This window comes from Peromyscus eremicus, chromosome 4 (assembly GCF_949786415.1).
Source record: "Peromyscus eremicus chromosome 4, PerEre_H2_v1, whole genome shotgun sequence".
In the NCBI taxonomy this organism is placed as follows: Eukaryota; Metazoa; Chordata; class Mammalia; order Rodentia; family Cricetidae; genus Peromyscus; species Peromyscus eremicus.
In genome coordinates, this window is record NC_081419.1 from 12,379,033 (window position 1) to 12,405,559 (window position 26,527).

Below are 26,527 nucleotides of genomic sequence, written 5' to 3' on the forward strand. Positions count from 1 at the left end.
ACGTCTCAGTTCAGCGTCTTGCCACCACCCAGCATTTTGAGACAGAATGTGAGATCTCGTGGTTGGCTAAATACATAAATATTTTATGTCTCGATATTCTGAAAATGAAGCCCAAATGCACAGAACTGCTGCACATCAGTGCTATGGATCATATGTTATAATAATCTGATGACATGTTGTTTAAATATTTATGGACTGATGCGACATAACAATGGGGGGAGAGGGGCGCCTGGGAGCAGAGTCATGGCAGATGCTAGAAAGGAGCGAGCATATTCTCTCCATTCTGAGATGTGTCACGCGACGCTGGGGTGCGGGGCAGTAGCAGTGGCTGACATTTATCGGTCATTTGCTGTGTGCTGTACCTGTCAGTGACTTCATTTTATTTCATCATCACAGTACCCCTGGGAGGATGGGATGATTAATAACGTCCAGTCACAGATGGGAAACTGAGGCTCGAGGCAGACATGCAGCTGGTAAACAGCCAGGAACAAGCCTGATGCTGCACTGTAAGCTCTTGCCACTGTACCTGCCCCCACCCACTACTCTGGAGGACCCCTTGCTACATGCTTGTTGGACTTTCCAAGTCACAGGAAGAGATGGCTGTCTGTAAAGTGACAGGCAGGAGTTGAAACCATGAGCATCCAACCAAGGATGGGCTGCCATAGTTGGGTGTGTGTGCCCAGTACACATCCTCAGATGTGCTGAATCTCACTCTTGCATTTTTCTTCATTCTTGGTTCTACAGTCATTACAGGAGATCGCTGCAGATGTTGTCCCCTGGGGTCCTTAGTCCCCGGCCCTTGCTTTGGCCAGTGAGGAAAGTTGCCAGGTCCTCACTTCCTGCTCACCTCTGAGGGCCAGCCTTGTTATCTCTTCCTGCTCAGGGAGCCACCTGAACAGGCCAGCCAGTGAGACCATTCCCTGGTGACATCTGTTGGATATTCACATGAGTAACCCGTCCTGATAGCTTGTTCTCTTAACCATTCACTGTCTAGGAAGTTCCCTGAGAACATAAGTCTCAAGGTTGTCACCTTAGCACAGGGCACATAAACAGCCAACTGAAGTTCAACAAACGACCCCCAGCATCTTCTTGGAGGCGACAGTCTCAGACCCAGTAGGGCCTTCCACTTCTGCGAGGACTTTGGAGTACTCTTAAGGCCCCTGGAACCAGAAGGGGCATGTGATGGTCATATAAATGGAGAGTGAGGGTGGCTGTGTAATTTGTGAGGCCCAGTGTAAAATTGAAACGCAGACCCCTTTGTTCAGAAATCATCAAGGAGGGAGGGGCTGGGATGTGACTGTCGGCAGAGTGCCTGTCTAGCACGCACAAGGTTCTGTCCTCAGGCAATATGCACCTGTAGTTGCAATATTCAGGAGGTGGAGGCAGGAGGATCAGAATTTCAGGGTCATCACTGGCTACATAGCAAGTTGGGGACAGCCTAGGATACATGAGGACCTGTTTCAAGCCCACCCCCAACCCTGAAAAAACAACAAGAATCAGAAAACTGGCTTTTCCTTTCTTTGGTATTTACTCTCCCTACCTGTCATGATTTTTTTGCAGAGTTTACTTCTTGGGCATAGGAACTCAGGGTGAGTGCAGACCCTCAGAGGATCCCACCCTGTCATTCCATGTGGGGTCTACCTTCCATTCTGCCATGGGTGACAGGGATTGGCATGAGGGCAACACTGGGCACCTGTCCTGGGGTGGCAGGACCAATATGTACTGCAGGTCCAAAAGCCCATACCTGCTCCAGGGTTCTCCCAGATATCAAAGGTAACAAGAATGCCAACATGAACTCAGGATATGGCACACACAATTGGCTCCCTTATGGGGACAGGATTGATTGACCATGCTAGTTTCACAACAGTGTCCCTCTTACACACAATCAGATTTCAAAACAAGAAGGTCTCCGGGTCAGTTCTCTGTGTGGGGTTGTGGGGGCCAGTTCATTTAGAGGAAATGATCTATGCATGCAGACCACTGATCCCCTGGATGACCACTGCCACTCAGCCAGTAGGTCTCTCTCCTCTGGGCCTTTTTTGCCAGACATACCATAGAGCCAACCTATCACACCATGGCTGGATGTAATTGCATCCATCCTGTCAGCTTTCCTGTCCTTGAGTGTCAAGAGTTAGCAATCAAACAGCCGCGTTACTGACCCACTCGCTTGGGAAGAGCACCAAGCGAGTGATGCCCTAGAGACCCCAAGACATTAGGAGGAGAGATTTGATGCCTCTGCTAACATGGGCATGTTCCTAGCTCTGCAGTCAAAGGAGCTGAGAGCAGGCAACCGGGGGAACGGAAGTTTGGCATCTTGAATGGATGTGTGTGAGAGATTCTGGGGGACAGAAATAAAGCTTCCATAGTACCAACTATGCAACAGTGTGCCTGGGACCCAGACAGGTGCTGTGTATGGTTTGCCTTCATTAATTACTACTCCTGATCATGCTGTGCTGGCTCCATCTTTCAGATTAGGACAACTGAGGCTCAGTATCAGTAGGAAGGCTTGTGCCAAAGCTATAAACCAACCCCAGGACTTCATGCCCTCAAACATACACCCCACAGTTACTCTGCATGGCCTCCGTCCCTGCAGTCTGCTGTGTGAGTGGGGGATGGGACTCGTGCCTCTGCTTCTTTGGTTTTGCTTCTGAGCTCCTATCTCTGGCTCCTGACAGGGAGCAGATCCCAGGGCCAAGCTCAGCTTCAGTCAGGCAAGACTCAGCCAGATCTACAGCCGTCCCTGCCCAGAGAGGGAGGAGGTGGGCAGTCGGTTTGGACAAGGCTGGTGTAAACCACGTGTCCCCACTTTGCCCACAGCAGCTCCTGGGCTATCACCTCCTCCCAGGGTGCCTGCATTTCCTTGTTTACGAAGCCAGTGGTGATAGAGTTTCCGTTTTTTGTATTTAGCCCTCAGCTCCATGCCAGGCAGTTGGCAGGACCATGACTTACTGTGTTGATAGGCGGTATGAAGCAGCAATCAAATGACCAAGTTAGCGACCCACTTGCTTGGGAAGAGCACCACCGCCACTAGACTAGAGCTTGGTGGCACCTGTGATGCTCATGTTGCCCTGGGACATGTAGGAGGTCACTCAGCCCCCCACCCCCACCCCATCTCCTTCCTCATTTAGTCATTCATTTACCTGAATGAGCAGTGCTCTTTTGCACTGTTCAAAGACACTCATGAGTCATGGGGACAAAGTCCCTGCCTTCAAGGAGTTGGTGTAAGGAGTCATGTTACTGTCCTTGGGGGGGTGGGGGAGTTCTGAAAGGGAAAGATAGGCTGGCTGTGTTTGGGACTGATGGGATTCCCCAGCCTGTGGGGTTATAATGCCCTCAGGCCTTTCTCTTCCCTGAAGGGTGGCAGGGAGTGTGGAAATATTCTTACCCTCTGCCAAGACTAAGGGCCACTGGCCCTGGGCTGGGCTGGCCAGGTCGTCACACTGAATCCTAGTTGTGACTTGAAGCAGGTGCACTTAGTTCCATTTTACAGACAAGAATGGGAAGCTGAGTATGGCTGGGTCATTTGCTCAGTGCCACACAGTAGAGCCTCATCCAAGCCAAGCCAAGATTTGAACCCAGGCCTTGGGCCTCCAACCTTCCTCTCTAACCTCTGCACACCTGTGCCAGTGCGTGTCATGGGAATGTGCGGTCAGAAAGAATAGGGGCGAGCTGAGAAGCGAACATCCCTCACGAGCCAGGGTTGTATTAGATCCTTGTTGCAAGGTTGTTGGGAGGACAGGGTTAACTTTGTGCTGGGATAAGGAGGCTGAGGCCCAGGGGTTCCTCAGACTGCTGAAGTCACACAGCCCCAGCTGACTCAGGTCTGCCTGCTGGTCTGTCTCACAGTACCTCTGCACCAGCATCACCTTCTACCTTGACTTCATTTGGCAACTGAAGCCTGATAGACACCTCAGTGGCTTGTTTCCAAACTGAGAGGGTGGGTGTATGGAGCAAGCTCTTTGCATAACTGTGGAAAAGGACACCCATGCCACTGCAGAACACCTTCGAAATGCTACCTATTGCTGGGGCAAGTGAATGACAGCATTCTGTATATGTGTTTGTGATGGCGAGGGGCCTGTGTCAGATCCCTCCTGGGGCTGTCAGCCAGGGTACACTAGGGCTTTATGGCATTTGGAACAGACAAGCCTTTTAGAAGAAATCATCTTCAGAGCCGTCCCATCCCATCATTGGCAAATGGGCCTAAAACAGCCGAGGAAGCTGTGTTGGAGATTCACAAAATGGGGAGCTGGCATTTAGACACTTATTTAAAGCAGGAGTCGGAGATGAAAGACGGAGCGGCTTGTCGCCTTGCTGCAGCCTGGGAGCCAAGACTTCAGGGTTTGCTTACCATTCACAGGGTTGGGTTTTTTGTTTTGTTTTGTTTTGTTTTGTTATTGTTGTATATTTGTGAAATGAGACTTCTGCTGGCAAAAGCAGGTTTTAGCGTGTTCAGTGGCACTTTCAAGACCTAATAAGGCCCCAAAGGAGGGTGAGCTCCAGCCACACTCTCCTCCCCCAGCCCCCCATTCCATCGTGTCTCATACACTCTGGGCACAGAGCACCATTCATCTTGCTTCCCATTAACAGAATTACTGCCATCACTTCTGCAGGACAAGATGGGCCCTGTGGAGCTGCCTTGGGGACAGAGGCAGGATTGGCCGCCAAGCAGTTTTGCTTAGAGGTGGAGTGAAAGAGAAAAAGAGAGCAAGCATGGACAGAGCTCCCACACAGCACAGACTCCCAGGGTGATAAGGACTGCAGGCTTTAGAGAAGGGAGCCATCTGGTCATGCACCCTTAGGGACAGTGACGGAGCATGTGGTGGCTTATGCACAGATATGATCCTGCTGAGAGCAGAGGGAGGAAATCTAGCATTTATGGGGTGCTCCTACATCCTTTGCATGGTACTGGCCACTTTGGGTAAGTCTTGGGGTATGGGAATCTTTGTGCCCATTTTCCAGTGAACAGCATTGGCCTGGAGTTTCACAGTTTCTGAGTGGAGATTTGGCTGTGAACCTTGATTTTTCAGCTTAGGAATACTCTTCCTGGAGGCTTCAGAAAGAGAGACCTCACCATCTGACTGTCACCAACCTGTCCCATCTAACCCTGCTTCCTCTTGCAAGTGAGTTGGCATCTGAGGCTCACTGTTGTGACAGTGTTGACCCAGGGCCATGTTAAACTCGATGTCTGTTTGCAGACCTGAGAAGATTTTAGGGTGTGGGACCTTGAGAGTGAAGGAGAGACTAGAGAACTCTACCTTCATCCTGTATACCCATTTACTACAAGAGTAGCAATGGTTGCCACACCTAGTGCCAGCTCTGATAGATTGAGGCTGCCTAATATACCCAGCTGAAGTGGCTTTTTTTTTTTTTTTTAAGATTTATGTATATAAGTGCTCTACTTGAGTGTAGTGCCTGCATGACAGAAGAGGGAGTCAGAGAGAAGAGATCATCTGATCTCATTACAGATGGTTGTGATCCACCATGTGGTTGCTGGGAATTGAATTCAGGACTTCTGGAAGAGCAGCCAGTGCTCTTAACCGCTGAGCCATCTCTCCAGCCCCCTAAGGTAGCTTTGGAGACTGGGATTGATTAGTAATGTCTGCTGTGTTCACCAGAAGGAAGAGAGGGCCTGACACTTACCCTGGGCTCTGACCTTAGGGGCACCATTGTTCTTGGTCATACTGTGTCTACACAGTTAACTCCAGGAGAGGGAGGAGGAGCTAGGCACACAGCTGGGGACAGTTACCAGTTACCAGAAGGTTACCACACAGTTACCAGAAGGAAGGATTGATGAAGGCTTCACAGTCCCTCAGAGCCATCAAGTGGAATTCTTCTACAGTAAATATTTGTAAAAGCATTTTAAGCTCCTAGGGATGAGGTTTAAGTGGCTACGTATTGAAACCAGTCCTGCCTCCTGTGTGAGTGCCTCCGGATAAACACTCACCTTTGATGCTCACTCTCCACTCATAGGACCTCGAGGGGGGACTTGGGAGATGGAGGCCATGGAGCTCAGACCCACCAGTGACAGATTGGTATTTTGAGTCAGGCCCCTCCCCCTTGCACCTCTTTCTGCTGAGCTCTAGGCTCTCATGCTGGTCTCCAGAATTTGGCTCTGAGCTGGATTGAGTGGGACTGAATCCGGCACTGCTTGTGCAGCCCACAACCTCCAAGGCCCGAGGACGGTTTCCTTCTAGGGCTAGGACTAGTCCACTTCCTGTGTGATCCCGACCCTAGCCTGGTACAGCCTTCCATGACAGTCCCCAGGAGGAGCTGTGCGTCTCAAGCCTGGTTTCCAGGGAAGCAACTAATCTGTGGAGGCTCAGACCCTGAGTTCAAAGCCTGGGCTTCCTAGGGGGCAGACAGGCAAGCCGGGTAGACAGAGCCTGGCTCTGTTGCAGAAATATACTGCAACTCAGATGCCTCCGGCACTTTCTGTGGATTTGTTTGTTTCTTGAGACAGGATCTTGCTGTGTAGCCTAGCTGGCCTGGAACTCTGTCTCCAACTGTGGGGTACCACTACTGTGCCCAGATTTATAGGAGATTCTGTTTGTCTGTATGTCTGTTTTTGAGACAGGGTCTCACTGTGTAGCTCTGACTGGCCTGGAACTCACTTTGTAGAGCAGGCTGGCCTTGAACTCACAGATCTGCTGCAAGGGAATTCTTTAGAGGACAGAGTTGGGCTCCAGCTGTGGTGACAGGCCATTGGAAGGGTTGGAGCCAGGGCATGGTCTGTGGCAGCTGGGGTCAGGGCACTGCAGGTATTAGGGTTGAAGGGACAGTAGAGGACAGAATTGGCCTGGAGGGAGGGGTGAACTGGGAAGCCTGTGAGCGCTGAGTGGGTCTACAGAGTAGAACCCATGCCTCTCTGTAGTTTATTTGCTCCGCATCTTAGGAGATTTTTCCGCCCAAAGGCATGGGGCCAGTGAAAGACTTTCCTTGTCTTTGGATTTGGGTGAGTCAGGTGCCCACAGGAGTCACAGGGAGAGGGAAATTGAAATCGCAGAGTGATACAAATCCCAATGACAAGTTGAAGGGGCTGTGATATGTATCCTAGAGTGCATCTAGAGGGGGCCTCCACCTGACACTTCCTTCTTTAAACTCCAACAGCTCCCTTCACTACTATTACTCCTTTTTTATCAACACACAGGCCAGGGCTTTACATATGCTACTGGTTGGTTCTCATCTGCAAACAGCTTATTATTTAGTTATGCGTCGTTTGGGGGGAGGGGCGGATAACGTTTTGCTGTGTGGTTCAATCTGTTCCTGATCCTCATCTGTATCCCTGGCTGACCTTGAATTCGCATTTGTTTATTTTGTGGTGTTTGGGTGTGAGGCAGAGGGCATGCCATAGCACGTGTGTGGAAGTGAACAGACAGCTTGAGGAAGCAGTCACTTTTCCCCTCCGCCATTCAATCTCACCAGCCTGACGCTCAGTTTGTAATGTGAACCCACAGCTGAAAGAGGTAGAGTAATTTACCAGAGCTACACAGTCATTGTAAGCCCTCAGCTGTCTCCCCTGGAAGCCCCTGGGCCATTACCTTCCAGAATCAGTAGCCTTAAGCAGGTGAAACTGTGAGAGGTTTTGTGACCAGTCAGGCAGCTGGGACCACCTGAGATGGGGCCGTATAGGTAAGGGGTCTCAGGTGTTGGGAGTCTTCATGGTCCATAAGGAGAGGTGTGAGCACCTTAGGGGTTGGGGTAGGTCATGGCCTACCCAGGTTGGATAAAACCAATGCCCCGAAGCCTGCTTATGCCTGAGGCTGCTCTCACCCTGCAGGAGTTGCCACTCCTCCCCTGGGTGTTGGGTGGGAGGCCCCTCACCTCAGCATCCTCAGTCTCGCTCATAGCTTTCCTGTGAAAAGCAAGGCCCACGCCTACCAACTTGCTGGGGACCATGTGAAAATAACTGATAAAATATGTAAAGCTCATAGCACAGGGAAAAAAGTGCCATGGATGTGTTATTTCCCCTGAATTCAGATTTCTGCATGTCATCCTCCCACCCCACCCTCATCAGAAAAGCTGTTGATTCCCAGGCATGAGAGAAGCCAGAGCTAAGGGGAGTGTATCAGCCAAGGCCTGGCCGTGTAAGCCACCTGCCAATGATGTGTTTTATTTCCCAGGTTTCCTAACTATATTGTAGCATGAATCTTAAAAAGTTCTTATTAATAAAATCAAACCCGGGGCCAGTTATTGGGGTGAAATGCTAGATGGTCAGAGAGACAGAACAAGCCACAGTTAACCTCACCTGGCCAACTTCTTAGTTGATCTTGTTTCCTCAGACTGGAAGCCTCTGTGTCCTCATATCCGAATGGCTCTCAGCTGAACTGTGCTGCTAGAAGCCTGAAAGCTTAACCAGCCAAATGCCTCTAGTTTCTGGTCCTCACGCCTTATATACCTTTCTGCTTTCTACCATCACTCCCTGGGATTAAAGGCGTGTGTCACCATGCCTGGCCATTTCCAATGTGGCCTTGAACTCACAGAGATCCAGACGGATTTCTGCCTCTGGAATGCTAGGATTAAAGGCGTGAGTGCCACCATTTTCTAGCCTCTGTATCTTGTGGCTTTTCTGTTCTCTGACCCCAGATAAGTTTATTAGGGTGCACAATATTTTGGGGAACACAATATCACCACACTATGTCACCAATCTACAGGCACCCTGAGTTGGCTGTGCCTCCTGGGGAGCACACCATGTGGTCATGGTGACTGAGTCCCACCCAGCCTTTCTTATTTAGTGCTTTTCTCTGGAAGAGTCTGAGGACATGCTCTGAAAGCAGTTACTCTGGGGCCTAGAACCCACCTGTGCTGGGGGTGGGCCGGGGTCATCCATTCCCCGCTGGCTGGCCTGAAGTGTTTCAGACAATGCCAGGGACTCCCAGGGTCACTTTGAGTATGTGGCAGTGTGATAGGATAGTCAGTCCTTCTGGTGACAGAATGGGCAGCTGAATGGAGGTGAGAGCAATGTATGCTTTTCTATAGGCTTGCTACAGAGGCTAGAACCGCTGGTGGGCTAACCTAGGGCATGATGTCAGAAGAATAGCTTTCCTGCCAAGGAGTGGGGAGTCTTGTGGAATTAGGTAGGACTGGGGTTGCCCCCTGGGTCTCCTGGGCTACATGGGGCTAGTTGAACCCCAAACTAGCTCACCCTAGCTTCTTGTTCCAGGGGACCTGGTCCTATTTTGCATCTTATTATGTCCTAAGTAGTTTGCAACATGATCTGGTTTAACTATCCCTGTGAGGCCAGGTCCTGATTTTCACCACCTGACTCAGTTACTGGCCTCACCTCCAGCTGCCTGTCTGAATGACAATGTCTGTTGGCATCTATGTCTGTCTCCATCTGGGAAGGTAGGGCTCTATCCATCTCTCCACTCTGTGTCCCCAGCCTCTCAGGCATGATGCTTTCAAGAAATGGCAGAATAGGCTCAATATTGTCTCAAAAAGAACACTGAGCACTCTTGGAGAACAAGTGGGTCCCTCAGTCACATCCTAAGGGCCCAGTGGGAGCCCTTGCCTATCTGGACTCAACAGGGCCTCTCTCTGCCCAACTTTGAGCTTGGAATGCTGGATATGCCCGCATGTGTCCCCACACTTTCACACTGCCCAGAGAAACTTCCAGTCCACCCTGGTGGCTTGTTCCGCTCTCAAGTGTGTCCTGTGACTGCTCCAGGAATTTGGGCATTTAGCCCAGAAAAGAGTGTGTTTCCTGGCTTCCTGAGAGGGGGCCCACCCTGCCCCTGTTGGGGCACACAGAAGAGAGGGAGGGCAGATGGGCTTGCATGCTCTGGGAGGCTCCACTGCATTAGACCCTGTCATCTGAGGCCACCTGCTGCCTTGTGCCCATTGGCCCCAGCTAGGGAGTGTGTCCTGGTGTGGGAGTATCCCAGGAAAGGACACATGTCCCTTTGCTCTCTCTGCTTACTGCAGGGCAGACGTGGATGAAATGTTCTCAAAGCACAGAGTGACCCTTGTCCATTGGGTCATCAGGCCATTAGGGCCACATGTTTTGAGAGCCCCTCCCTGAACACAAGGCACCTGGTCCCACACTCTGCAGGGGCCAGGCTCGGGTTTATGAGGTGAGTTTGAATGGACCTGCAGATGCTGGGCCCTCAAGTCTACACATTGTGAAATTTCACAGTTCGCTTCTCTTCACAGGAAGGGCTGATGCCTTTCCTTTTCATTTCCCTTACCCCCATGACCTGGGGGCTGTGTCCTCCCTGGAGCTGGGACACTGCCTGCCATCAGAGGGCCTTTGCTGAAATTCTCATGGATTCCAACCGGGAGCACACCTTTGTTTTCCCACAGGACACAAGGAAGTCCAGACTCACCCTCCTCAGCCAGGACTGAAGGGAATCTCTGGTACAGCAACTTAGTTCCCTGCACCCTGAATCCAGAGCCAGGCAAGACCCGGAACTGTGGGATGTGTGCCCCAGTGAAATGAAAACAGAAGGTTAAGCCTGGCATTAACGACTTTGTGATGGCAGGTGTCCTTTCTCCTGAAGAATGGTGATAAGGGATGGAAATTTTATTTTAGATGCTGGAAAACGTTGGCAGCCTTATGTCTGTCTTCAGAATTTGAGGGAAGCATTACAGGTCTTTGAACTCCCCTAGATCCAGGAGTCAGGCCATGTTTCCTCTGTATGGGGAAGTAGGGGCAGAGTGGGACCCAAGGAAGGGGGTGCCAGTGCCTCTGCTTTGTGGCCATATACATCACGTATAAGCTCCAGTCTGCCCCTAGGGCTGTCTTAACAAGTCACCTGACACTGAGCAGCAGAACATAGGGGACACAATGCTCATTGATGCAGAGACCTGGTGTCTGGAACCAAGGTACTGGGGTTGCTTTTCTCTTAAAGGAGAGTCACTTCTGGCTTCTGGTGAACATTGTCAGCCCTGGTATTCCTGAGCTGTAGACCCATCATGGTCTGCCTCTCTTGTCATGTAGTCTTGTCTCTCCATCTCTTTCTGTCTCTCTATCTCTCTCTTTCTCTGTATGTGTGTTTCCATTCAAATTTCCTTTATAGAAAGACTCCATTATATTAGGGATCATCCTAATCCTGCATTACTTCAGTTTAACTCAATTATACTTGCCTCAACTTACAGTCTAACTAAGCTCATCATAAATTGAAATGCCTTAATTCAAAACCACACTGAGTCCGTCTAGCCTACTGGCACTTTCCTGTACTGTACCCTGTAGATGGAGAGTGAGTTCCCCTTGTGATGTAACTGTGGGACTGGAGCCATGGCTGTCTCTGCCCAGTCTCCTAAAGCCCTCAGACTGTGTATGGCTAGCTTGGGAACAGATTGAAATTAAAAACTGAAAAGTTAGCCAAGTGTGGTGACACACGCCTTTAGACCCAGCACTCGGAAGGCAGAGGCAGGTGGATCTCTGTAAGTTCGAGGCCCACCTGGGCTACAGAGCGAGATCCAGGACAGCCAAACAAACAAACAAAAATCAAAAATCGAAAGTTAGATTTATGCAGACTATGTATCTATTTTGTACCATTACAAAAAGTCAAAAAGTCCTAAGTTTGAACTATGGTTAGGTAAGACCACTTGTACTTCTAAGGCCACATTCTCAGGTTCCAGGTAGATGGGACATTGAGGGACATCTGGAAAGAGAAGAATCTCCAGAGCCTGCTGCATCCCTATGGAAGAGACAAGCAGATAAGGACCAAGGGAGGGAGAGAGGGAGAGAGAGGGGGAGGACCAGGCTGGGACTGCAGGGGACAGTCACTTCCTTTATCCCTGCCTGTGGAATGGACCTGGAGATTCAGGGCAGCAGGGTCCTAACTCCAGAGCCTGTTCACTGTGTGCCTATGGCAGGAGTCCAGGCCATATTCCCCAGATTTGTCTTTAGTACAGGCCATCATTTTAGTCCTTTGGAGGCATCTACTGAGGCAATTAAGGACCCAGAGCTTCTCAGAGTTTAGCATCAGTCCTACCTTGGCCGCTCAAGAGGAAGAACTCCTCTCCGGAGAGTGACAAAGGCCTGCCATTCTGCTCCATTCCCAGCACTGGCAGCCAGTGAGTGGATAAAGGAAGGAAGGGAATCGGCCCAGTTTGTCCATCAGGGACCCTTATCTCCTTTGGCAAGTACTCTGCAGTCAGACAGTTCCGGGTATCCCAGCCATGACACCTCCCGGATTCTAAGCTTCACGCTGCTTCTCCTGTGAAGTAGAGAAGTAACACTCTGGGCCTGCCCAGGTCAGGAAGAGAAACTAGGTACATTTGAGGGTGTGATTCTTCCTGTTCCCAACACAGGGCCTGGGCCTGGCACACAATAGACACTTTGTAAAGTCTTGCTGAACAGAAGAAGCTGGACGCTGTTGTTGACAGCGCACTGCTCCTGAGGGCCTGCCTGCTGGTGGGACTCCCCAGAAGAATTCCCATAGGTGTTTCTTTTCTGTTCCATGTGCATATGAGTGGAGGTCGAATGTGGGTGTGTGTAGCTGTGAGCACAGGAAAGGAGCTTCAGGCTTTGAATGCTCACATGACCCATCTAGTAGCATATACTAACACTTGGTGCCATGTAACGGGCACTGGAAGGAGGGTCCAGGGAGAATGTAGGTAGACACAAGCCCCTGTGGATCTGACTTGTGGAGACTCGGCTTCTGTCCCCAGCACACAGCTGGATCTTCCTATCCTCTAAGCCTTTGCACATGCTGTACCTTCTTTGAATACCCATACTGCCCTCCACTCACAGGTGTAGCTTGAGTTTTCCTGCCTGGCCCACAGTCAGGACAAATCTCTGTCACCTGCCAGTCCCACAGCCTCTCAGACCCGACCAAGTAAACACAGAGACTTATATTGCTTTCAAACTGTATGGCCGTGGCAGGCTTCTTGCTAACTGTTCTTATAGCTTAAATTAATCCATTTCCATTAATCTATACCTTGCCACATGGCTCGTGGCTTACCGGCATCTTCACATGCTGTTTCTCATCATGGTGGCTGGCAGTGTCTCTCTGACTCAGCCTTCCACTTCCCAGCTTTATTCTCCTCCTTGTCCCGCCTACACTTCCTGCCTAGCCAATGGCCAATCAGTGTTTTATTTATTGACTAATTAGCAACACATTTGCCATACAGAACATCCCACAGCACACAGGTACTCACTGTTCTGAGGAAATACTACATATTCCCAAGGCCCTTTCTGCAGTCTCCTGTGAGATGGAACCTTGTGTGAGAGGATGGAGGGTCATCTTGGCTCCTGGGAGGAGGAGGAAGATGGTGGTGCCTGCAGGTGCACTTTCCAAGTGATAATCCCGTGTTGATAAAACCATGAACAGGGCCGGAGAGTGTGCTGAGTGCTCAGCACAGCATTCCCTCTGTAGATTCCAGTGTCTGAGGAACAGGACCCAGGTAGCTCCTAGATAGTTACTCCAGCTGCCCTTGGGCCTAATGAATGGCTGCCCAGGTCAAACCCTACCCCGCTGCCCATTTCTAAAGGCCTCCAGATGCCTGTAAAGGGAACATGTGTGCACCCAGAGCCCAGGACCTATGTACTAACCCCCAGAACTTTCCCTGCATGTCCATTTCTGATGAGGGCACCTCTTAATTTTGCAAGCAAAATATTCTGCGGGATTCACCTCATACTTCACAAAGCCACACTGGATTTGTGGGTGTGTGCATGTGTTTGCTGTGTATGTGGCAGTCAGGGGAGGACATCGGGTATCCTACCTGCCACTTTCTGCCTTATTTCTTTAAAATGGTATCTCTGAACCTGGGCCTAGGCAGGCAGCCAGTCAGTACCAGTGATCCTCTGTGTCTGCATCCCATAGCACTAGGGTTACAGGCATGTATGACCACTCCCATCTTTTTTATGTGAACACCGGGTATTAGAGCTCAGATTCTATTTTTGCACAGCAGGCATTCTGACCCGCTGAGCCATCTCTGTAATCCCCCACCCTAGATTTTTGTTGTTGTCTTGTTTTTTGTTTGTTTTGAGACAGGGTTCTCTGTGTAGTCCTGACTATCCTGGAACTTGATCCATGGACCAGGCTGGCCTCAAATTCAGAGAGATCTGCCTGCCTCTGCCTCCCAAGTGCTAGGGTTAAAGGTGTGTGCTACCAGCTTCTGGCTCTCTACCCCAGATTTTAGACCTTTCCTTTGCTGTCTCCCAGCTTTCTCTGAGCCCCAGTTTCTTTCCTTATAAAGTAGAGACATCAGTGCTAGCCTGGTGTGGTGAGTTGATGTGTCCACATACATGGCCTGTGCATGGCATGGGGAGGCGCATGAACACGAGACTTAGTGGCTGTTTCTTCCTTACTTAAGAGAGTCAAGGGAAACCAAATTGGCTGGCTGTTTGTTTAAGCTAAAAAATGTTGGAAGAATTTTGTTTGGGAAGACATGCTTGGGTTTTAGGTCAGAACCATGCTCCCTCTGGAATTGCATGGTTCAATGTCCAGGCATATTTTAAAAGCTTGGTGGCCACCCAAGTCTTTGAGGCTTCCACGTGGATGCTCCGAGGTCACACTCTTCCGGAATCCCTCACACAGCGGGTCTGCTCGTTGCATCCGGAGAGGCACTTCCACAGAACAGCTATGTCTGACTATGAATAGATGTTTTTTCCTCTCTTTCTTGGACACATGAATGGCAGTCTCCCTCCTGCAGTTCCCGAGGCTGACCTGTGTGTAAAACTCCAAAACGGACATCACAGTAGGGTCATCCGTTCCTGTTTGCATGGGCACCTCTCAGCAAGGCTCAAAGAGACAGGTTCATCGCTGCTGTGACTCAGGGGGCCTCCTGCGGGACTCCTAGGCCCTGGTCTATAAAGGCTGCTAAGTGTACTGAAGAAATTGGACTTCACAAAAAAACAGCAGTAGCTGAGACTGTCTCCAAACTGTGGTTGCTGCCTAATGGGGGCCTCTAGTCACTGTGCAGTGTTCTCTTAGAACAGGAAAAATGCTAGGGACCACCCAGCACCCACTGCAGGCTGAGCGCTGACCTGTCTGTGGTCAGGGGCATGCATTGCAGAGCCAGGTCACCTGACTTCCACCTAGCTCAGGTAGCCTGCCTTTGTGCTTCAGTTCTCTCCTTTAACAAAGTGGAGATGATGGCATACCTGTCTCACAGGGCTACTGAGGGGATTAAGTTAGGTAGCACTCAAGCACACGGAATTATACTTGATACAGAGTTAGTAAACAAGGGTTAACTGAGGCCCCTAGAAGGCCAGGGACTTATTGGTGGTCATGTAGCTAGTTTGTAGGGCAGCCAGGGCTGCAGCACATGATCTCTTGTCTCGTGGACACGTCCCTTCCTTCCTGCTCAGTCAGACTTCTCAACTGTCTTCTGCAGAGGAAGTCGCATGACCCTCAGCCACAGGAATTTCAGCATCAGTGCCTGGAGTCTCCTCGGCTGGCTGAGGCCTCGTTGCCTGCTGTTCAGCTGCTGTTTTTCCATCTCTTTCTTATAAAGCTTTGGAGGGTTTCTTTTGTCCTTGCAAATAAAAAAATTGACCTCTTGGCCAAGGAGTCTGAAGCCTTGAGTCCCTGCTGTGTGTCCACCCCCAGCCTGTTGCCTTATCTGTTCTCTGACCTGCCCACCTGTGATTGCTACAGAACTAGGCCAGCCACGTGGTGCTACCCTAAACACAGGTGGCTGTGGATGGTCAGGGTAATCGCTGATTAAACAAAAGCCGATGACGCATCCTTCTAGGAAATTAGGCACACCCCCAGAAATGCCACCCACTTCCTCTGTCTTGCCGCCTCAAAGGTTGTCTGAGTCATCAGCACTTTCCCCGATCCTCCAGTACCCTGAAGTGCACAGCCACCACTGAGCCAAGGCTGGATGGCTGGGGTCTCCCCTCTGTGGGCCACCAGGGTATCAGGAGTGTAGTACCTTCCTTGTTTCTGTTGGGCACCCAGCCACAAGATCTGGCAACTCCAGCCTAGGGTGTGAGTCTGGCTCTTATGGGGGTGGGAGTATGGGAGTGGGGGGTTGTGGAAGAGGGAGCGTGGGGGGACAGTGACCACAGACTTTCCAAGCTGCAGTCTCCGCTTCTGTGAAATGTGTAGGTGAAGAACCCTGCAACAGTGTATAAGGCTCTGCCGTACTCAATCCTCTCTCCTTCCTACCCAGCAGACCCTGGGGATCACCTGGGATCACACTGGGCCACAACAGGTATTGGCATAAGGTTTGTGGAGGTCTGTGGGAGGCCTACAGGAGACCATTTGTATTATTTTATCAGGGGCATTGAGAGTTTAGCCCTTTCATCGGGCCCCAGAGCCCCTAGGCAAAAGATGTGGAGCAAGAGAGACAGGAGCCCAGACTAGAACCCAGGACACCAGACACATAGTCTCTTGTCTGTCCTCTTCCTGGATGGCCCAGTACCAACAGGGCACTGCCTGGCTAGCATGGGAGTTCCTAGGCAGGAGCCACAACAGGCCAGTGGGGCCAAGCCACTTTGATGCCCAATCAGGGACCTGTTGTATGTCACAGTTCCCTCTAGCTTCTTTTCCTCCCCTCAGAGATGGGTTCCGTTCCTGCTCTGCCTGTCTTCCAAGGCTGTAGGAGCTCCCATAAGGTGGTGTGGGTGACAGTCCCTCTGCAGACCACCAGGAGTGCCACATACAAAGAATGTATCATTGGTTTCCCCGGGATGTTTTTATGTCTCCGACTCATACTGTTCAATACAAAGTAGGTACTCAATATTGAACAACAAGTGATAATAGCCCGTTTGTTAAACACAGGTTGTATGCCAGACATCACTAGGGAACTTCCTGCAATGTATGGCAGTCCTCTCATACCCAAGGAGCTTTGCTGTGTGTCCATGTAATATAGAGGGAAGCTATGTATACATGTGTACAGGCTCTGAAAGGGGGATAATGTGATCAAAGTCACACCTGACTCCTCAGCCCATGTCATCTCCCATGCCCCCAATGGCTTGCTGGGGCACCCCTTCCATCCCTAGAGAATGTTTAACAATACAATTCTCCTTGATTTATACTATTTGCTAATTTCTTCCCATGGTTGAGTTCAACCGTCTTATAAAATCGATAAGAACTTACCAAGCTCCTCGAGCCGGTAGTAGACAGCTCTCAGCACAACACCTCCATGCCCCACCTTCACCATGCAACACCTTCACCCTACCCCACCATGCCCCAAGGCCACCAGGAGCACACCTGGGCTTCAAGGAGTATCTATGTCTAGAGGTCCTCAGGCCCCACACTGAGGTTCTGAAATCTGTGTATCACATAAAGACCTGGTGGGTGGATGAACCCGGAAGACAGTCTGCAGCACTAGAGCTAGAATATGCACAGCCCCCAGCCCCCAGCCCTCCGTGTGCTGTATCCCTGCCAGGCCCCGAGCAGAGCCCTGTAAACGCCAGGATATAATGGACAATAAAAGTCATCGGAAAATAGTGACTCTCCCGGGACCACAGTCATCCCTGTCACATGCTGCCTGCCAGAACCACGAGACCTGTGATCATGAGGCCCGATCGTCATGTAAATATATAAGGTCCCTTACCAGTCTAGGCCAAGATTTATGTTATTGAAGTGGTGGGGGAGGGGCAGCTCAGATTCGTCCTGGTAACTTGTGAAATGCTGTCTCCATCTCTTCAGGAGGATGAACAGGGAGCCAGGGTGGCCTGGGGTCCCTGGGAGAGTGAGGAATAGCTTCACAGAGCATGTGCTGCAGGGATCTGTACTTGATTGAGTAGTACTTGGCTCTGACATTCATCATCACCGTAGCCATACGTGAGTTCCTACATGTGCATGGGCTACAGCAGGTATTTACCAGCATGTGTGCATGTAACCCCACAAGGCAGGTCCTGCAAAAACCCCTGTTTTCATAAGACAGAACTACAGAGGTAGCTGGGACATGGGCCCGCACGCAGATAGCTGGACAGAGGCAGCATGGGATTTGAACCTGGAGCTCTCAGCCTGGGCTGAGCTGCCCCCCAGAAGCTTCCTTGGTCCTTTTCGGTACTTTGGTCTGGTTGTCCCTATCCACTCTCAATTTTTTTCTTCTCAGAAGGCAGGGATGTAGCTCACCCAGGGACCAGGCAAGCTCTGTCTCTCCAGCTGGAACACAGTGGGCAAGGCTGTTTCTTCACCTGTAGGTGCACAGGGCTGCCTTTCAGGGCACCTTTGTGAACATGCCTAGTGCCGATGTCCTCGAGTGGTCGGCCCAGCTGCTGGCAGTTAGGGGAGCTCTGGGTGTAGCATTCTCTCCATGCACATACTGCCACTGTGGTTGTGTTTGGGAGCCCATGGTGGGGAGGGCATCCCACATGGTGGTGGCAGTATGCAGAAAGTGTTCTCAGGCCAGAGAACAGATCCTCTTGGCTCTTCCAGACCTGGAAGAGTTGCTTTCCTCCTGGAAGCAAGCATGATGTTGGATACCAGACTCCCAGCTCAGTTTCAGGGTACCCCAGTGGGTCACAAATCCCCCATCACCCTTGTCAAACATCAGACAAAAAGGATCACCCCAGACCCATGTTGCAGGTGGGGAAACTGAGGCCAGAGACAGTCTTGGACTTTCCTGAGACAAAGCAGCCCTGTGGGCGCCCAAGTTGTAATTCCTGAGCCACCATGCTGTGTGCCACAACTGAGAGCCAAAGTCCCCCAGGTGGAGTTAAAAGTGGCCATGTGTTAGGGGCTGGGGAGAGAGCCCAGTGGACAAAACACTTGCCATGTAAGAATGAGGACCAATGTCCAGATCTACGTAAGAGCTGAGCAGATGTGGTGGGAGGCAGACAGGGAGCTTCAGGGCGGTCTTCATGGTCAGTGAGGAACCCTGTGTCAGGAATGAAGTGGAGAGTGGTAGAAGACATTGACTAAAAACTCTGGCCTCCACACAGGTGTGTGAACATGCACACAAGCTCACACATGTGCCGCACCTTCATACACACAAAACAAAAATGTACCCTTTGAAAAAAATGGCCATATGCTCCAGATCTAACTCATGTCCAGCAAATATCTGATCAGGAGAGACATCGGAAGTAGCTGGAGAACTCGTGATTATGTGGCCATGTAGATGGCAGGATTGGACTAAGGAGACAGTGTCATTGGAGATTGTGGAGGGAGCTCACAGTGATTTTCAGGAGGCTCATACCCTCCTGTCTGGAACCTTCTTTGTGAACCAGACTAATGGGGTCATGGGAGACACAGGTCTTTGACCATCTCCTTCTTGGGAGAATCAAACCCCAGGACCTGGCCTTGGAGTCCAGCCCCTATGGATAGCTGCCCTGGACCCAGCAGCTGTCACCAAGGGAGCCAGTACTAGGCATATGCCCGACATTTGGGGCCGGTGGGGAAGGTGTATTGGCAGGTGGCCGAGCTCCAGTACCGGAGTCTGGCACAGCACAGCCTCTGGGGCTTCAGCTGCCATATGCCAGTGTCAGAGCCCACAGCAGTGGAACTGCAGATGGAGTGCAGGGTAGAAGTGGCTCTTGTTCTGGAGAAGGCAGGTGTGGCATGTGGAGTAAGGCCTGGAGCAGACCTGGGGACAGTAAATGCCATCCTCATCCCTTGGTGCGGCATGCGGAATAGCTGGAACTTGAATCCAGCCTGCCTCTGTGCCTTTGAATCCTGTGTCTTCTGTTGGGAACCCTGTTCCCTCAGTCTAGTCCCGCCTACCTGTCTAGCTACTGAGACTTTGGGAGTAGAGGAGTCGTGGTGGCAAGAAGCTCCGTGTGACCACTGTTCCTTTTTGAGACACGTTGGATGCTCTTCTGGCCTGTGGCCCCAGTAAGAACAGGGGCTTTTTGTCTGTGGCATCCTGGGTTTCCCAGGAGTCAGCACAGTTTCTACATAGTAGAGGCTTGGAAAAGAGGGGGAGGAGAAAGGAAGCCTGGGAACGCTCCAGGACCGCAATGTCTAAGTAAGAGTGGACTCAGACGAAACAATGATCCCGCTGTTTGGGTGTCTGTTAGGGGCCAGGCTCAGAGCTAAGCACTTTTGACCCCCATAATGTCATATAGTCCTCTAGCATCCTGGGACAGTAGATGCTGTCCTTGTCCCCATTTAATCTGTGAGAAGATCAAGGCACATGGTGGGGGTGTCGCAGAGCCAGGGCTTAAAACAGCACTGGTGTTTCACAGGTCCTCTTTCATGGCCTGCAGATGGCATGCAAAGAAGGGGAAGGGCCAAGCCTCTATTTTTATTAAAAATACACTCGTGTGTGTGTGTGTGTGTGTGTGTGTGTGTGTGTGTGTGTGTGTGTGTTCATGCATTCGTGTGTATGAATACACGGGGCGGGGGTGTCAGGGGACCACTGCAGGTGCCAGCCCTTGCATCCACTTTATTTGAAATAGTCACTTGTTTGTGACTGCATAGACCAAGCTAGCTGGGCTGCAAGCTCCTTTCTCAAAGGGAATGCTGGCCGTGTAGACAATGCTCCTGTGTCCAGCTTACTTGGGTTCTAGGGATCCGAACTTAGGTCCCCACATGTGCTTAGGGAGCCTCTTCCTCACTATGCCGGCTGCCCAGCCCAGGAAGGGCTAGGCTTTTAAAGGGACAAGGACTTTTATGCTTGGTGGGATAGAGCTCAGGGACAAGGGAAGGATTCCCTCCTCCCTCCTGGACCCCAAACTGACTCATTGCATCCAGTGTCTAAGTGCCAGGTGATAGATGGCAGTGATAGCCTGGAGGGAAAATTCGTTTGTATAGGGCGTGGCATTGGCTTGGGGGCAGCGGTAGGGTATGTGTTTGTCTCCAGGCTGATGTTGGCCCTGCTGTGCTGATAGTCCCAAGTGACCTCTTGGGCTTTTTTTTTTTTTTTTTGGTGTTTTCTAGACAGGGTTTCTCTGTGTAGCTTTGCGCCTTTCCTGGAACTCACTCTGTAGCCCAGGCTGGCCTCAAACTCACGGAGATCCACCTGGCTCTGCCTCCTGAGTGCTGGGATTAAAGGCGTGCACCGCCACCACCACCCGGCCCCCAAGTGACCTCTTACCCTTTTGCCTGAGTTTCCTGGTGGATAAAGTGAGAAACTGACCAGGCCATCCCAGGTGGACTCTGGTAGCATTTTAAGCTTCTGTACCATCTGGTGGCCACTGGTAAGCAGGAGACTCTGTGGGGGCTGTGATAAGTTCCATTCGCCGTGGAGGTGGCAGTCCCAGCTATTTTTGGAGCAGTGCGTGGTGGGGTAGTTTCCTTTTGGTGGCATCTGAGGACTGGAGTCTTGGGAAGGGGAAGTCCCAAGCACAGACGGAGGGGCCCCATGTCCCTCACCCGCCTTGGCACTGAGAGGCCATTTGGATCCTCAGAGGCTCTGGGCACCGCAGCAGCCCTCAACCCTCAGCTGAGCAGACCTGCCCTGGGGCTGCTCACTTTGGAAGGTACCAGCCCTGCCAATCTCCTGCTGTAGGGAGCTCTTCCCCCTTTCTTGCTACTTGTACTCTGGGGACTTGCCCAGCAAGTGACAGGGAGCCAGACTCAGAGGGTCACCCGACCTAGCTGCACCTCTGCTATCCACTGCTTCCTCAACTGCATGCCAGCAGGGGTAGCCAGGGAGGGCAGCAGTGCCGCTAGTTCGCCACGGCTGTGGGCCAGGGCAGGTGCTGACAGCCAGTCTTTGCTAGAACTCCTGGCGTAGTGGTGGGGACAGGTGGAGCACATTTCCATGGGGTGGGATCTGAAGCTAGAGGGTCTTCAGGGGGCCACTAGGGATGGTTGGCACTCTGCTAGGCCTGAGGGCAGGCTTGGGACAGACCTTGAACCTATAGCCCCTTGGGGCTGCTCTGCTGGTTTTCTCCTCCTGGTGTTGGTTGTGGGAATAACAGTGTCTGAAAAAGGATACAGGGATAGATGGATTTCTACTCTCAACAATTTCTGCCTAGCCCTGGCTCTCCAGGCTTCCAGGGATGCCTAACCCTCCTCTGTGCCCACTGAGCCCTGGAGGTGAGTGACTTGGTCTCTACCTTTGAAGGAAGGGAAGCCATCATCAGACAGACTTCACAAAGGACCAGAGCCACGCCGCTGGTGATACACCAGGGGCAGGAAAGGGAATCAAGAATGCTGCCTGGAGGAGGTTGTGCAGTTGGGTATTGGGGTAGGAGTGAATTTTGCCAGGAGACCATTCATTACAGACATAGGAGAACCTGCCAAGGTCTTGAGAAAATTCATTGCTGGGGTAAGGGCTCAGCAGGAGTCACTGGGGTGGTGTGTTTCCTAGGAACCCTGAAGATCCCAGGGAATGGATCCTAGCTCCTGGTAATTTCCAAAGACCGCTCCAGGCAAGTGATAGAAATTCCAGACTTTTGAAGAATCAGGACTAGGGGTCCCATAGGTCCCACTGTTTACAAACTTAATAGGTCATCTAAGTTCTCTGTGTCTCGGTGTCCTGACCTGTTAAATGGGGGTGCAGATATCCACAGGCGGGGATGTGTGCAGAGGATGCAATTAGCAGATCTCAGCTTTATCTGTAGCAATTTAAACCAGGGCCTCCCCATAGAACCCCAGTGTCTCACTCTTCCTTTAAGGAAAAGACGAGATGGTTATAGCCCCTTTGTTACCCAAGAAGGGTAACAGAAATGTGACCAGGAGCCACCGCTGATTTCTGCAAGTCCTGGGAACCCCACAGTGTATGGTATGGTTTGTTTTGGATGTTTTGGCTTGATAACTTCCGTCTGATCTGTGCTCATAGGGATTCCAAGGCTTTGGGGGCCTCTCCGCCTGCCAGTGAGAGTTTGTCTGGTCATCTCTCATTAGGGTCCTTTTATGCCAGACCTGGGCAAGGCCTTAGTGTATGTGTGGTGGTGGTAGTGGTGGTGGTGATGGTGGGGTGTCTCTGTGACCACTATAGTCAGCAAAGTAAAGATCTATGGGAGGTAAGAAGGCAGTTTGGAGTCGGGCGGTGGTGGCGCACGCCTTTAATCCCAGCACTTGGGAGGCAGAGGCAGGCAGATCTTTGTGAGTTCGAGGCCAGCCTGGGCTACAGAGCGAGTTCCAGGAAAGGCTCCAAAGCTACACAGAGAAATCCTGTCTCAAAAACCAAAATGAGGAGGAGGAGGAGGCGGAGGAGGAGGCGGAGGAGGAGGCGGAGGAGGAGGCGGAGGAGGAGGCGGAGGAGGAGGCGGAGGAGGAGGCGGAGGAGGAGGCGGAGGAGGAGGCGGAGGAGGAGGCGGAGGAGGAGGCGGAGGAGGAGGCGGAGGAGGAGGCGGAGGAGGAGGCGGAGGAGGAGGCGGAGGAGGAGGCGGAGGAGGAGGCAGTTTGGTTCGGTACAGCTTGGTTGTAGACAGAGTTGGTTCAAACTTTGAGAATCTGACCCCTAGTAGTTTATTTTAGTACTATTTAAGCACAGCACAATTTGGCAAAAAAAGTTTTGGTGATAATTAACTCAATCCCATGTGTACAATAAAGCTTAAGATGTAACTACATCAAAAACTCTTTGTAAAGTACATGTGACATCTTCCATAAAGATGGGTTCTGTAGATTGACATGCTCACAGTAAGGGTCTAGGGGAGGGTCCAGTATGGTCTCATAGCACAGAGGTCAGCAGACTATTAACCATGTCTGTTCCCAGCCTTCTGGGCAGATGATGCGTCCCTGCTTTTGAAGGAACAACCCCATGTGTTTCACATTCCTGGCTTCCTTGGTGCTTATCTGTGAGCACAAGGACCTCGGTGCCTTCCACAGCCTAGCAGCTTGAAGATGACACTATGGTCAGTTTCTGTTCTTGAAGACCAGCTTCAGAAGCAGATTTGACGACAGAGGAAGCTAAGTGTTGATTTTAGGCAGAAATCCATGTGGAACTTCTCATACTGGGACCACCTGGCCACCCTGGGAGGTATGGATGCCCCTCCTTTCTAAGGAACTTTGAACTCGGGGAGAGGATGACACTTTGCCAAGATCCCACAACAATTTCTGAGCCCAAGGCAGGCCAGAGACCTGACCCTGGTAGGTGAGTGTGACTTTGTGAATTAAGAGACCATGGATAGATCTTCTGGGTGAATGTTGATGCATGGAGAAGTCTGGGAGGATTGAGGTGCTGTCAGAGGGCAAGGAGGCTCTGTGGTGTAGCTGTGGGGTTGCCTGGAAGGATGGGCATGTAGTGAGCAGGCCAGTGCCAGTTGGGCATGGCTTGGGAACATCTCACTCTGACCTGTGGCCTTTGCCTTGGAATCAGTGCAGACTTGTTGGGGAGGGGATGTGTGGCTCAGTGGGTAAGAACACTTGCTGTGTAAGCATGACCTGAGTTCAGATCCCCAGCACCACGTACTAAGCTGGGCATGACTGTACATGCCCATAACCACAGCATGAGTGGTGGGGGTCTCGGGGAGAGGGAGACAGGAGGATTGCTGAGACTTGGTAGCTGCCAGCCTTGTCTCATGGGAATGAATCAGAGAGTCGAGGACTCCTGAAGGCCTCCTCTGGTCTCCTCACGTGTGTACACAGTCAGCATGTCAGCACACACACATAACAAATCAGAAAAGAGAACCCTCCCATGGTGGGATGGGGGTGGGAGGTGGGCAGCAGGGACTCCTGGGAAGGGTTAGGTCTAGGAGGGGATTTGAGGGAAGGAGACTTTGGAGGCAGAGTCAACAAGCTCACTCAGGGCTGTGAGGGAAGGCGAGGCTCTGGGTGGAGCCTGGTTCTTGCTGAAATGGGAACTCAGGAAGGGCAGGCTGAAGCTGATTTGACCATGTTGAATGTGGCTGTGGCTGGGTCTGGAGTACCACAGAGGGATCCTAGGTTGGCAAGAGGAAGGTAGATTTAGGTAGAGGTGCTGGGGCAGGGAGCAAGGGAGGCGATAGGAAAGTGTGGGGAGCTCTGGGCAGCCCTGGGCATCACGTAGCTCCAGGGAGCTGGTTCCACATCTCTCAGGCCCCCCTTGGGGAGGCCTCACTGCCTGGGAAAGGGGCCCATTTACCTCAGTGTGGCCTGCACTTAGAGAAGCTGGATGTCCACTGACCATGGAGCTGCAGCATCTGAGCAGTGTGTGTGCTCTGGATGGGAGAGGTGGAAGGGTGAGGGGACACAGGACCAGTCTAGAAACCAGACACCATCTGTGTCTTTTCCAGCTTGACAGGCTCCCAGAATTCTGGCTCTGCCTGCTTCCTGTCAAGTAATAAACGGACAACATCTGCTTATCCCGAGACCAGTAAAGAAGGGGCACTGGCCTGGGGAGCGCACTGCAATCATAACTGCCTGTCCGGGCTGGATTCGTTCAGTCTATTCATGCATGCCGTTTGTGCTCTTTTCCAAGGCAATGTGGATGGACCAGGCAGACTAAGTGTTAACTGTGCCTTTTGCCTCCTGTGTGACCTTGGGCAGTCACTCAACACATCAGACTTTCGTTTCCTCCTTTGCATGTGCATTCTAGCAATCGCATGGAATATACATAGTGCACACCGTGTTACGTCCAGTTCTCTACCAACTGGTCCATGTGGCAGGCACTCACCAGTTGGATTTCTTTCTCATTGCTTTGAGAAGCTGGTCGAGTGGTGCCCTGCCCACTTTGTGGTCTTACTTTGACAAGGCATGGTCTTTTCTGGGGTCTTAGTTACATCATCTGCACAGTGTGGGTAATGGTGCCTCATCTTAGGAGACAGCAAATCACCTGTGGATGCTGGCTGATGCTGAAGCTGTACCAGCCTTGACTCCATAGGTGACTAGGAGCTGGGACCTTTTATGTCTCCTTGCTGGGCCTTGGACCTCTAGCTCTAGGCTGCACCTTGGCCAGTGCTAGCCTGTGACCTCTCCAGTCAGTTATTGGTTCCAGGGAGTGGCCACCAGACTAGGTTTCCATCATCAGAAGCTGGCTGGATACGTACTCTGGGCAGGGCTCTTGCCTGGGCCTTGCTGGTGTCTTGGGTCACCCTCACAGAGAGCCTCTGGGAACTGCTGGCAGTGTTTGGCAGAAGATAAAGGTGGAACTTACCCCAAGATAAAGACACCAGAAATTGGGGGGGCAAGGGCCAATATCAGGGAGAAAAGCCACTTAGAACTTAGAGTCCAACCTAAAACAGCACCCAGCCTACCTGACTCCCCAGGGCTCCTACCACATTAGCGAGGACTTCGTCCAAGGCCAGGCAGAGTGGCCACAGTTCACATGAAGGAGGACATGGGTATCTTTGTGACTTAGGGCAAATGTTTGGTCCTAACTGAGCCACAGCCCCCATGACTATTATGTGTGGAGGCAGCTACCCTTCATTACTCAGTGCGGGTTAGCAAAAATAGTGCTTACAGCAGCCAGAGCGTCTGGCACCTTCCATGTACCCAGCTTTGTTCCTAATGTACATCTGTTAAAATATGCAATCCACCTAGATACTCCCAGAGGTCCATCTGATGGTTCACCCATTTCCCAGGTGTGGAAACTGAGGTGCTGGTTATAGAGAAATGAGATAGCATTTGAACTCAGCCATCCAGCTCTCCCGCAGACCCCTCCTGAGCCCTAGGTTGTTCCAGGTTCATCTCTGGCTGCCTGGTAGATACATGACAGCTTTTTGTTTTTCTTCACATGAAAGCAAAGAGCCTAGATGAGAGGCCACATGTGCATGGCTCAGCGCCTCAGAGCATAGGCGCTTGCTCCCTGGAGAGGAGAGGTGGTCTGAGATGACTCAGCGAGGCTGTGACTCTGAGTTACATTCCAC

General features: G+C 51.4%; 1 protein-coding gene across 1 annotated transcript in view; it reads left to right on the forward strand.

Annotated features, from left to right (window-relative positions):
- Nek6 (NIMA related kinase 6) overlaps positions 1 to 26,527 on the forward strand; it is a 77,817-nt gene that overhangs the window by 10,062 nt on the left and 41,228 nt on the right. The gene's annotated exons all lie outside the window — the stretch shown is intronic.